We start from the raw sequence: 12,035 nt of genomic DNA, 5'->3' as shown, positions 1-12,035 counted from the left end.
ATGTTTAGAATTTTTTATCTTTATTAACATGAGGCTTAACTGGATTATGATTTTTTTTACTTCTAAAATTTACGAAATGCAAGTTCTAGCTGAAATTTTAGTTAATCCCCAGTCAGGAGGTAAAGAAGTAAACGATACATGGAAGGCTTGACGTTTTTGCGTTAAAAAAGTTTAAAATATCCATGAATAACAGAAGAAGAGTTCAACAAAATCCTCCAGAAATCTCAATGGAATAGTTAAAAGTCAAGTATTAAATTGATAATAACCTCCATCGGTTTTACGGCTATACCCAATTTCACTGTAGGCGGTCTTAGGTTATATCTATATTAACAAACGAAAAACAAACAACCGAGTCACGGTTTCACAAGCATTTATTATTGACGACACGTGTTTCGCTCTATTAGAGCATCATTAGGTCTAAAAGTAAAACACCAAAATACACATCACATTTTACACACAATAGACATTGTATATACCGGGTCTCTTTGAGAAAATGGATGGAGCCTTTTTGTTAGGTTATATATCTTTCGAAGGAATTTGACAGGTTCTTCAGTCCACAGTTTACTCCATTCTGACGATATTATTACTCGAAATTCATTTGAATTATAATTGTAAATTTAATTGGGAAAGAGATAGAAGAAGGAAAAATCATTGGAAGAGATATTGTTGAACATTTGGATGCAACTTATCTGAGTAGGCCAATGGGTATCTAGTAATCCCAAAGTCCAATAGTTTTATCTGGCCGATTCTCCGGACCTGACACCCCTTGATTTTTTCAATGGGATATATGGTTGCACTTATTGAGGAGTAATACCAGGACTTATGGTTTTAAGAGATTGACAATTTTTTTCCTGATTTTCGATGATTTCAAGAGAAGGGAAATAAAAATTCCATTCTAAAGTTCTTGCTGAAAAACTGGTTTGGCCTTTCGTTTTAGCTTTATGATAAGTACTTCTGAGTATCATGGTTATGGTAAGTCGTCTTAGCTGTTTGAACTAGAGATGAAACGGATATCCGGTCTACATTTACTATCCGGCCGGATACCGGATATTTAAACAGTAACGTAAATAACAAAAAATAGTCCAACTATACTTCTAATAGAATGAAAACCAAATTTTCAGCGTTTGCCGGCAACAGGCGATTTCGCTTGTTTTCGTAAACAAAACCTGCTTCGGAAAACGGCCTCTCACTGAAAACACTACTGCAAGGAGCTGAAAGGTATACTTCTCTCTTGTAATTAGCCGACCACCAAGCGTACGGATCCCGGTTGTGATCAATTCGAACTGTCTTCAAATAACCGTCAATCTCTCTTGCAATTGGATTTTTCGCTTGATTTTGACTTTGACTGTTATTTTCATGTGCTATTTCATTGAAACAATCCCAAAAGGTGTCGTGGGAATCGCGAGTCACATTGGAATCAGTTTCATTTCTGCTTTTTTTAGAAGGTGGTGGTGTGGATGATGGCGATGTATCACTGCTGCTGGAGGACTCGTCGCAAGTCATTTTTAAAAACTCTAACAAGATCTTTTGTCGCGCTCTTTCAGCTTCGAGAGTCCCTAAATAGTTTGTTTTGAATCTGGGGTCCAAGAAAGTTGCAATAAGATAATTCGGATCTGTAGATAATGAGTTAAAACGAGAATTCAATTCTGATTTTAAGGCAGCTCTCATATGAGGTAAATCAGCTGTTCGTTGCGCAGTCTCATCGTTGCATAGGTATTTTTTCAATGCTGCTAGATGCGGTATTACTTCGAATATGCAGGAGAGACCAGCACTTGTGATTTTAGTTATCTCTTCGAATGGCTTCAAAAGTTTGACACATTGTTCCATCAGACACCACTCATGAGTCGTTAAATTAGTCAGTGTGTCGTAATCGGCAACATAAAGGGATATAGCACATTTTTGTTATAACAAGGGTTCTGACATGTAAAACGTGGAATTCCACCTCGTGCTGATATCCTGCACTAACTGATGTTCGGGTAAACTCAACTCCTTTTGAATTGCCAACAGTTTTTCTTGAGCTAACCCCGAATGATTAAAATGTGTAACGAGACGTCCTGCCTTTGCTTATCATTTTGATTACTTCGGGCTATATCTTTAATGACTCAGTAACAACCCTCTGAAGCGAATGAATGAAACATCTGGCAGAACTATACTATGCCATGCGAACACCTTTCACGATGTTTGCACTGCTGTCTTGTATTTGTTTTGGTGAATATCCCATCGAGCTGCAATAGCATTGAGTTCATTTGCTATGTTTTCCCCTGTGTGGGCTCCGGAGAATGGTTTCATAGCAAGAACTCCGTGTTGAAGTTGGAAATTTCGGAGACACCCAATGGGCTGTGAAACTCAGAAAGCTAGAGTTATTGTGCGCACACGTCCATATATCAGAAGTGACAGAAATTGCGACAGCATTTGAAATGCTTCTTTTGATTTTTTCAATAATTGTGTTGTAGATATCTGGAATAATTTTTGGGTTATATAATATGTGCGATTTGGTAATTCATAGCGAGGTAAAGCATGTTGAAGAACTCTTTTAAATCCAAACCCTTTCTACGATACCTAGCGGCTCATTATCTAGTGCAATCATTTCTGCAATTAAATAATGATATTTTTTTGCCTTTAAATTATTAACATTCTAAATTTGTTTTCTCTCAACGCGTTCTGATTAAGTTAGCTGTTTTGCTGTCGTTCTAACAAACGAACTTGTACTAGAGGCACCAGACTTCGTCGTCGTAAAGTCAAAACCTCGTATCTCAAAAATTATAGTTTTTCAGGAAATGAAAAAAATCATCTCAAAATTTTACCTAATTTTGAAATGGGACAATACTAAATGCGAGAAGTCTAAAAAAGAGTAGAAAAACTAGTTAGTGACATAATAGATACTAGAATTGTGACCGAAATTGTAAGAAAAAAAATGTTACAAGTTACAAGGTTTTTTTATTTATTATTATTATTTTTAGTGAGATACAAGGTTTTAAACTTAATAATACTATATCTTTTCTTTGTAATATTTTTATTCAAATACAAAACCTATATTCTAGTTTTACATAAATATGACCAAAAAATATTGATATTTATAACTTTCTTATCGAATCATAAAATGCATGGTAATCCTTGTGGATAACGGGTTTAAGAGATTGTACTTATTACCCTTTATTGCAAGAGGTGCATCGTACAACTTCTTAATAGCTGCTGATCCACCTTTCCAGTTTATTCTTCTTGGCAAAGGCACCCATTCCTGAACAAAGTTTAGTTTGTATTCGATTCCGTATGAAGAATACCTAAGGCCTCTTAAATCTGTTACACAAGGATCACCTTTCTTGAGCCCAGGCCTTATTGAAGAAACGTATTTAATGTCGTCAAAGGACATAAAAAAATTATAATCTACGTATTTGACTTGGTAAGGTTTACTTTTCCTTGCCTGTTGAATGATCTGTACATAATTTGAAGGCGTCTGGATTTCCTTTTTCTTCGTTGCACTCTCTATTGTGGAATGGACGCTGTCACATTCCATTTGCGAATGTCCCTTTACTAAATAATTTTGAATTATTGTGACATTATTTTTCATTGAATATTGAAGTAAAGCATTTGACAAATTGTTTCGGTTTTGAGCACAACATCCATCACTATAAAATATTTGCTTTTTTTGCTTATCTTCCTCTTTAATTTCTGTGTCTAGAAAGACCGTGAGGCAAGATGCGAAGCAATTTGCATCTAAGCCGCCTTCACTTTCATGCCATACCTAGCAAACGACCCTGGTATCCTTTAAACTATAAACAGTAAAATTGTGGCATTCCAGTTTTTGTTTAAAGTAAAGCATTCCAGCGGGTAAAAAAGGAACTAGCTGAACCGCTTGGACATCCATTGTGTATGCGCATACTTTACCAGCCAATGCTTTTTCTTTGTCCAAGGACTTTTCTTGTCTTGCACTGTTTTTGCTAATTAAGTGTTGCTGATGGATATCATCCGACACGTTTCCCCGTTTGTAACCAAAACACAAGTCACATTGGTCTTTGCGTGGTTGGAAGATATCTACGTTTAGAGATCTCATTTCTGTCATAAAAACTGGCTTGCTGCACATTAGCTCCGTACTTCGATACATCTCATAAACTTCATTGTAAGAGTTGAATACATTTTCCAAATACATTTTACTTGTGGAAGCCCGGCAGTAGTGGAAAGGTAACTTCTCAACAAATTCTTTAATTGCAGTTCTCTTTCTCACATTAACTTCTTTTTTTTTTGTTGGGGACTGAAGGAGTTTGTGGAACAATGCCCGAGCTGTGACTGTTTTTCACTCAACTTTGTACTAACCATTCCCCCAAAGACAATGTTGACAGGAACATTTTTTTGCAAACAGGTAGTACAACATTATTTACCTTCAGGTGGTAAGATAAAGAACACTGTCGACGGGATTTCTTCTTGGTTGTTTTTTGAGTTGTTGCAGCTTTATTTACCAGAGTGGCAACAAAGGTTTTCCTTTGGTTCCAATCCATCTCAGACCAAAATTTATTAAACAAATCGTGTCTCTGAGCATCAGTTATCAGCCTACATTGTCTTTTATTCTTAGAGATCAAACATTTCTTCGATTCACGCCGATCTACCATTTTTCTCGGATTCTTAATTATTTGTTCATCTTTTAATCCATGTTTGCCTTTTTTTTCCTTCATATTCATCTCCCGCCATATTGAGGGCTTTTGCTTTATTCCTTCTCCAGTTAGTTGGATTGGCCTCTCCTTTTCTAGCTCGTTTCTTCTTGTTGGCTTGTTCATTTTCTGTTGTTTCTGGAAGTTCTGTTGCTTGATTGAGGAGGATGGTATTATCTGGCCCGCCGTCTTCTTCTCTGGCTCGTTTCTTCTCATTATCTCGTGTCTCTCTTATTGTTTCTTCCAAAATTTTTGTTTCTCGGATGAAGCTCAAAGAATTGCTTGGTTTCTTCATTTTTTTTGAACAGCGCGGTAAATAGCGTTGATGAGTTCTGTCATCCTCTGAATCACTGGGATGGTAACTTGATCCCGAGTCTTCATCCTCCAAATCAGAACTACTATCTTCATATGTAATTACGAGTAAATAAGGGGTTTCCCATTTTTTGTTACCTCTAAGCCGACACTGTCTTTACTAGTAGATGGAACACAGGTATTTAAATCGATTTTTTGGTTGGTCTCTATTATGGTTTTTTTGCTTGAATCTGAAGGTAATATTATTTCTTCTTCAATAGTAAAAAAAGGTTCTTCTGGAAGAGTGAACAAAGATTCTTCTCCTAAAATTACCAGTTGATCATTACAGGGATTATTGTCCTCTGAATTTGCGTCATTACTACGTAGTGCACCATTTATGGGAATACGGACATTACATTGTTCTTCTGGCTCTTGATGGTCAGATTCGAGTTGTCCATCGTTCAGAATTATCTTTAAAGCCCTCTCTAATATAAGTGTAGTCCGAGATTTCTGAAAAGAAAATAAAATATATATTTTTGTAAAAAATATTTTTTAATAGGAATAAAAAATATTTGCTAATATCATACCTCGTATTTAAAATTAAACAAAAACTGTAATAGTTATTTACCTAACCAGTACGGAAAGTGACACTTTACCGCACACGATGGCAGTTTAACTCCGCTTCGCGTCGTTCGATCAAGCCGTCAAGGGCGGTAAAGGCACTATACGCATGAGTTAAGTACATGATTTTACCTATGAGCATATAAAATTTCAAAGAATATATTATGGCTTTTTTTTCTTTGAATTACTTTACCGCACACTTTGCTGTAAAGTGTCGCTTTCCGGTCTCAAATTAATGTTGTAAAGTGCACTTTCCGCATGCGAGTAGGTAAAATAATTTCTGTTACCACCTACAAATTATGAATTTTATAGACATTATTTATTATGGCTAAGATTATAAAAATTAATTATTGTCATTGAGCAAGCTTAAAAAAAAGTTTACATGCAACATACATATATGTGTGAACGTGGTAAAAACTCACTATTTGATAAAGTTAATGCCTCGTAACTTATTCCTAACGTAACTGTCTATAATAAGGTATGAAAATTTTAAAACCTCGTATCTCAAAAATTTCATCAAAAAATATTAAATATTATAGAATTTTGTGTACTAAAAGCCTGAATTAGCAATTAAAATAATGGCCGCTATAACTGTTACTAACAGATTCATCATCATATTATTATTTGTAAGTATATTTATTACTTATTTACTGCGCCGTCGCATAACGTCTAATTTTGATAAGAGGTTTTGCATTTAACGCTAAAGGATTTATTGACATGTACTATGCTCGTAACTCAAAAACGCAAAAAATTGAGATACGAGGTTTTGACTTTACGACGACGACTTCTCAAGCATGGTTGTTTCTTCTTTGCCTTTAGCTTTGTTAAGCAAAGCAAACTTCTCGGGATGTTTTGATTTTACGTGGTTAGTCATGCTGGAAGTACCTAGAATATAGGTAATTTCTAAATTTACCCGAAAATAACCAAACATACACACACTTACAAGCCTTTTTTCCTTCTCCGCCCCGAGATATTTGAAGCTGGCACAGCAAACAGTCAGCCAACCTATTGTCCTTATTTAAGTCAAAATATTGGCGACCTTTTTGTGTTCGACGACATATTTAGAACTTCTAAACAGTAAAACTATCTGCACTCTATCTACGCAGGAACTAAACCGATTTTGAAACGTCACCAACAACACGCGCCCGGTCAAACTACGCAGAAACTAAACTAATATGGAACCGACGCCACGACATGCCCCCGGTCGATATAATCGAATTTTAAACGGAAGACGTCGAATAAACCCGATTTCGATGCCAGGATATTCGGCCCTCCGGCCTCGCTGCCCGCCGAATATCCGATATCCGGCCAAACAACTATCCGTTTCATCTCTAGTTTAAACCACAAGCTTATGAGCTTTCTTGACCCTATTATCTGCCCTTATAAATATTAATTTGAAAGGAATTTCTAATCGTTTAGAGGTGTAAGTACTACAGGTTATTTCTATCAGAACTACCTATTTTTTTTAGTTCAGCGTATTTTTTTTTTGTAAAACTGTAGACCTCGTAGTAGATATGATAGACTACAATAAGTAAATGTAAATTCTGCTTGGAAAACTTAGAAATTATGTAAGTTCCATCTTATATTCTCCTTCACATTTATAGAGATTAAATACTCCACTTCAATAGATTCTCAGATTGCCGGGGTTTCTAGAGTAAAACCTTAAATGCCAGAAAACTTCATGCCTTAGATATGCTTCTACTTCTTATTTCGGTTTAGTTTTGAAGTTAGCTAGATGACCAATTAGTCTTGGCCAAGTTTGCTTTCATTAGTTTAAAAAATAAAGACTTTACAGGACACAGATTTTCCTAGGACACCACTACCTGAAAGTGCTGATATTTCTTTTCTTTCGAATTTACTCACCATATACTGATAGTTCTAAACAATTCACATACCCTGTACCTGTGGATCAGACAATTCATTCTAAATTTCTCATATAATCTTTGAACACTTAAAATTAACTAACTATACATTAACTAATGGTGATCTTCTATCCTACTAACTAGCTTTCTTAAGTAGTGCTTACTAGCTTTCTAAAATATGTATAATCTATAAAGTCTCTTCTTTTGTTGATCCTTTGATGTTCTTACAGGACATTACAGCTTCTGATCATTTAAAGTTTGTATATGTAGACCAAGTTTGTAGTCAGTTCTGCTCGAAATACAAAAAAAAAATCATAATTTTCAAATCAAAATTAGAAAACTACTAATATGCATGAAATGTCTAATTTAGATGCACACGAGACATATACCTACTAAATGTTCTAACTAATTTGTGATACAATTTTTTGGTGTTGTAGATTTTTTGATGTGAATTTTTGTTTAAACCAATTCTTAGGTAGAGTGGTTTGAATTTTTTAGAAGTCAATATTTTGAAGACCATTAGTTAATAATACGTGTACACTATGCTCAAGATACTATATTCTTGATCGAAATTTAATAGGTACTTTAATTTGAATTTTAACGTGCCTATGTAAGTAAATTAAAATATATAAATACCGTTTTGCTCAAATTTGACTAATATAATATTATGTAAATGATATCCTTCAACTGCACAATACCACACACTATCATGTAATAGAATTAACGTCAATTTCCTATAGGGTAAATAATTATTAATTAGAAATGTTTAGCGTAAGGTTTAAGAAATATATATTTATGTGATATAACTTCGTTTAGGCACTAGGACACATTTTTTTGGTGAAATAAAAATTTGTAAAAGTACAGTGAGCTTTTTAATATAATAAACAATTTGCACACTTTGATTATTAATTTTATTAATTCACTAATTAGAAAGTTCTTGCACATGAGTGGACAGTGCCACATTCTGCCTCTGAACGTCCAGAAAACGAAAAAGGAGCTACTAAATATATTTTGTTTTTATATATTTAAATTATCCTGTCAATATTAACTTAAAAATGCATGATTAGGTGGATAAATGTCAATTATAGCGAAAACAAACAAATTTGCTTAGGTAAATACAGCGACGTTTCGACAGTACATCTTACCATATTCAGGATGCTTAAAGCTACAGCTTGGATAAGATTCTAGAGAATGAAGTCAACTGGTGAGTTTCTGATATCTCTGCCAAGGAACAATCTTTTTGCTAAAGGTTGTTCTTATATGTCTCCTGAAGAACCTACTCACCAAGGTTACCGAAGACTAATTAGTAACTTGTAAAAGTAACAAAGGCGCTCTGGTCTGATAGATTTTCTGTCACTGGGCAAACTTAATACTTACTATACACCCAAGATATTTGAGTCTTGAGCACATAAGTGCTAAACACTCCTCAATGATGTGGACTGCAGTTCAGAAAAATGCTACGATCTGTTTTTCATATACGGCTGACGTACCATCGGTCGTCAATCACCTTGTATAGAAGTACTGCTCTCTAGTAGGTTAGATTTAGCTAGATTAAGTTACAATTCTCTTATTACTGATTAGGTCATCCCACCAGAAAACCATTTTATTTCTTTATTATTTCTCTCCTCGACCTCTAAAATACACTACAAGGTGCAGTCGGTAGGATGACAACTGATGTATTTTGTCATTTTCTTAACATGTCTTTGGCCGTTGAATTAAAATTTAAAATGCTTTGTTTAATGAGCCGTATCATATTCTGCTAAAGCAGATCATGCGGTAAGTGCGGCTGCTAAATGTCTGGCCTCGGCACGTCGAGAAATTCCCGCGGCAGCTTTGGCCATCCTGGGTTGGCTCTTGTAGTGTGGGAGTGTCTGATTAGTGGATTCTCGTGTGTTACCGCCCTTAAAAGGTATTGTCTGTTCAATTTTGTGATGTGGTCTTCCAGTAATTCTGTCTCTGTATAGAGTGGTTCCTGACGAACCAGCAAATGCTTCCGTAGTCTGTCATTCATGTTTGCCCAGGAGGCACAAGCATATGTGATGATTGGTCTTACATACACCTTGTAAATCCTGAGCCTAGTCCTTATTGCATACGTGGAGTAGCACGTAAATTTGGCGAAATTGCGTTTTTGCCTTCGGTGCTTGTGTTGTGCCCAGGTGAGGTGCTGGTGCAGGATGGCGCTTAGGTACTTGACTTGTTTAGCCCAAGGGACATACACGTCTTTCCACTTAAGTCTCTCGCATGGAGCCCTCTTTAGGCTCTTCGTAAACTGATTACTTAAGTCTTCCGTAGGTTACCCTGTAGTCTCCATTGGTCCATCCAAGCCATTAATTGGTTGGGGTGATGTTAGAGGCATGGTCGCAGGTGGGTACTCCGAGTAGCTAAAGCCGTGATAGTCGTGTCATCGGCAAACTGGTAGACATTAGGGTTGACTCCGTTGTGGGTAGGTCGGACATGTAGATGTTGAACGGGAGTGCTGAGAGGGGTGAACCTTGTGGAACTTTTGCTAGGATTTGTCGGCGATAGGTGGTTGTCTGCAGAAACGCGGAACGTCCTGTTCTGCAAGAAGAAGTGGACCAGTCTTATCTGGTACCCGAAGAAGTTCGCGATGAGGCCACATCTTGTCAAAAGCCTTGGAGATGTCAAGCAAGACTGCACCTATATGGCATGCATGTAGGGTTTGCTCCCTCCGGAATCCAAACTGTCCAAGAGGGAGAACCTGAAGCCTTTCAGTAGTGGCTTGTAGGGCCCTAAGGATTAGTCTCTCCATGACTTTCGCCTTGGGTGATAACAGACTGATGGGCCTGTAACTATTCGGGTTTGTTGCTAATTCCCCCTGTTTGCGGATCAGGATGATGTTGACGGATTTCCACTGGAATAATAGGTTCTTAAGCATCGGGTTGCGAATAAGGTCGTGCCCCGATGCTTTTCTGTCGACTGTGGCTTTGATAATCTCCCTGACATGGCCACGCATGACATATGTACCCTGGGCTGCTTTTTTCGCGGGAAGCAAGAACTCATTGTTAAGTTCAAGGGATACATTACCAAGGAGATCTATGAAGGGATTTAGTGAGAACTGGCTTTCAAGACTGACCGCGAAGGCCTCAATCTTTTGGGTGAACGTAGTTCTTGACTTTTTCAAGTTTCTCTTGCCACACTTGCATGGTCTTGATCCTGCGCGGTTCACTCTGTAGAGTTGGTTCTTGAGGATTGGGTCATTTGCCCTAAAGGCGTTCCTCCGCAGACGATTGCGGCCTATAATGGCCACTTTGATTTTATCAAGTGAGAGACGCATTTATGGATGAGAGTCGTGGAGAGCATCAGAGATGTTATCAGTAAGCTTTTCCACTGCTGCGTCAAGGGAGGAAGAATTAGTGATAAGGGAGGCTGGTTGGGTGTTGGATTGTAGTGTAATGCGTAAATTTGTTTGGCTGTTGTTGGATGCGATTGCCAACTTCCAGGTAGTCCGGAAGGTGGTCAGAAGTAAAGTTATGGATGACCTGAGCCTGGCTAGTCTCTAGGGAGTTTTTAGGGAGGAAAAGGTCCAGGATTTCTGGGTTGCCTGTACTAGACCAGTGGGTGGGCTTATCAGGAACCAGGATGTTGAAGGTAACAGCTTCTGCCATGCTCATTAGGTTTCCCCCAATAAGCAGCGGTTTGTCACCCTGAAAGATTATGTGATGTCATGTAAAAGGACAGGTAAAAGGAGCTTACCTGAAGCTCACCCTGTAGAATCTGGATGCTGGCCCTCTAGGGCATGTGATGGTGGGGAATGAAACATTTGTTAGCGAAGAGTTTTGCCTATTAAGACGGTCAGTCCTGATGACAATGTAGATGATGGCTAGGGAAAACTTGTGTTGGGGTTTCTTGGAACATGAGAACATTGATGTTATGGAGATCTAGGAGGCCCTGAAGTTCAGGTTTCTTCCCGGAAAAACCATTGATGATCAATGAAAGGATCTTGAGTAGGGAAGGTTTTTTAAGACTTACAGCCATTCAGAATTTTGATTCGTTCTGCATAAATGTCAGTAATTGCGCAAATTGCTGTTGCATCTGCGCGAAAAATTAATGATATGATTTGCATTAGGAGTGGATGAAGTGGAAAGTTTAAAGTTTATAGGTATTTGGACAAGGTCGTACATTTACCCTGGGCATGACGAAGGAGCTGACAGTGAGAGCAGTGAGTTGAACGGCTCTTGGTTTTCTGGATTTCCATCCTAATTCTGAGCTCTCCCAGGAACTGGAGATTAAAAATCTCCTTTTCGTGGAGAGTAGAACTGCCAAGACCATTGGTACCGGCCTGCCATTGCCGTTATACCACAAGGGGTGGAACGACTGGCATTGTTTCTTGATGTATGTTCCAACACTCCGTGGAGGCCAACGTGTAACCTTCGCTTATCAGCGAAGAACGAATGGTACTACTCCTTGCTTTTGTCCAAGGAGGCCTGTAGCTTTCGGTAGTCTTCTACCGTGGGTAGGTGGAGCTTGATACCCTCAGAGGTATTCACAGTTCTCCCATAGCCTTTTCTTCTTTGAGGCGCATTGCGAAATGGCATCATACCCAGTTTTATCCCGCAAGACGTTCTTTTGGGCATCCTTTGGGGTTGTGGGAGCCTTA

The sequence above is a fragment of the Anthonomus grandis genome, chromosome 2, assembly GCF_022605725.1.
Source record: "Anthonomus grandis grandis chromosome 2, icAntGran1.3, whole genome shotgun sequence".
NCBI lineage: Eukaryota > Metazoa > Arthropoda > Insecta > Coleoptera > Curculionidae > Anthonomus > Anthonomus grandis.
This window is presented reverse-complemented; position numbering follows the sequence as displayed.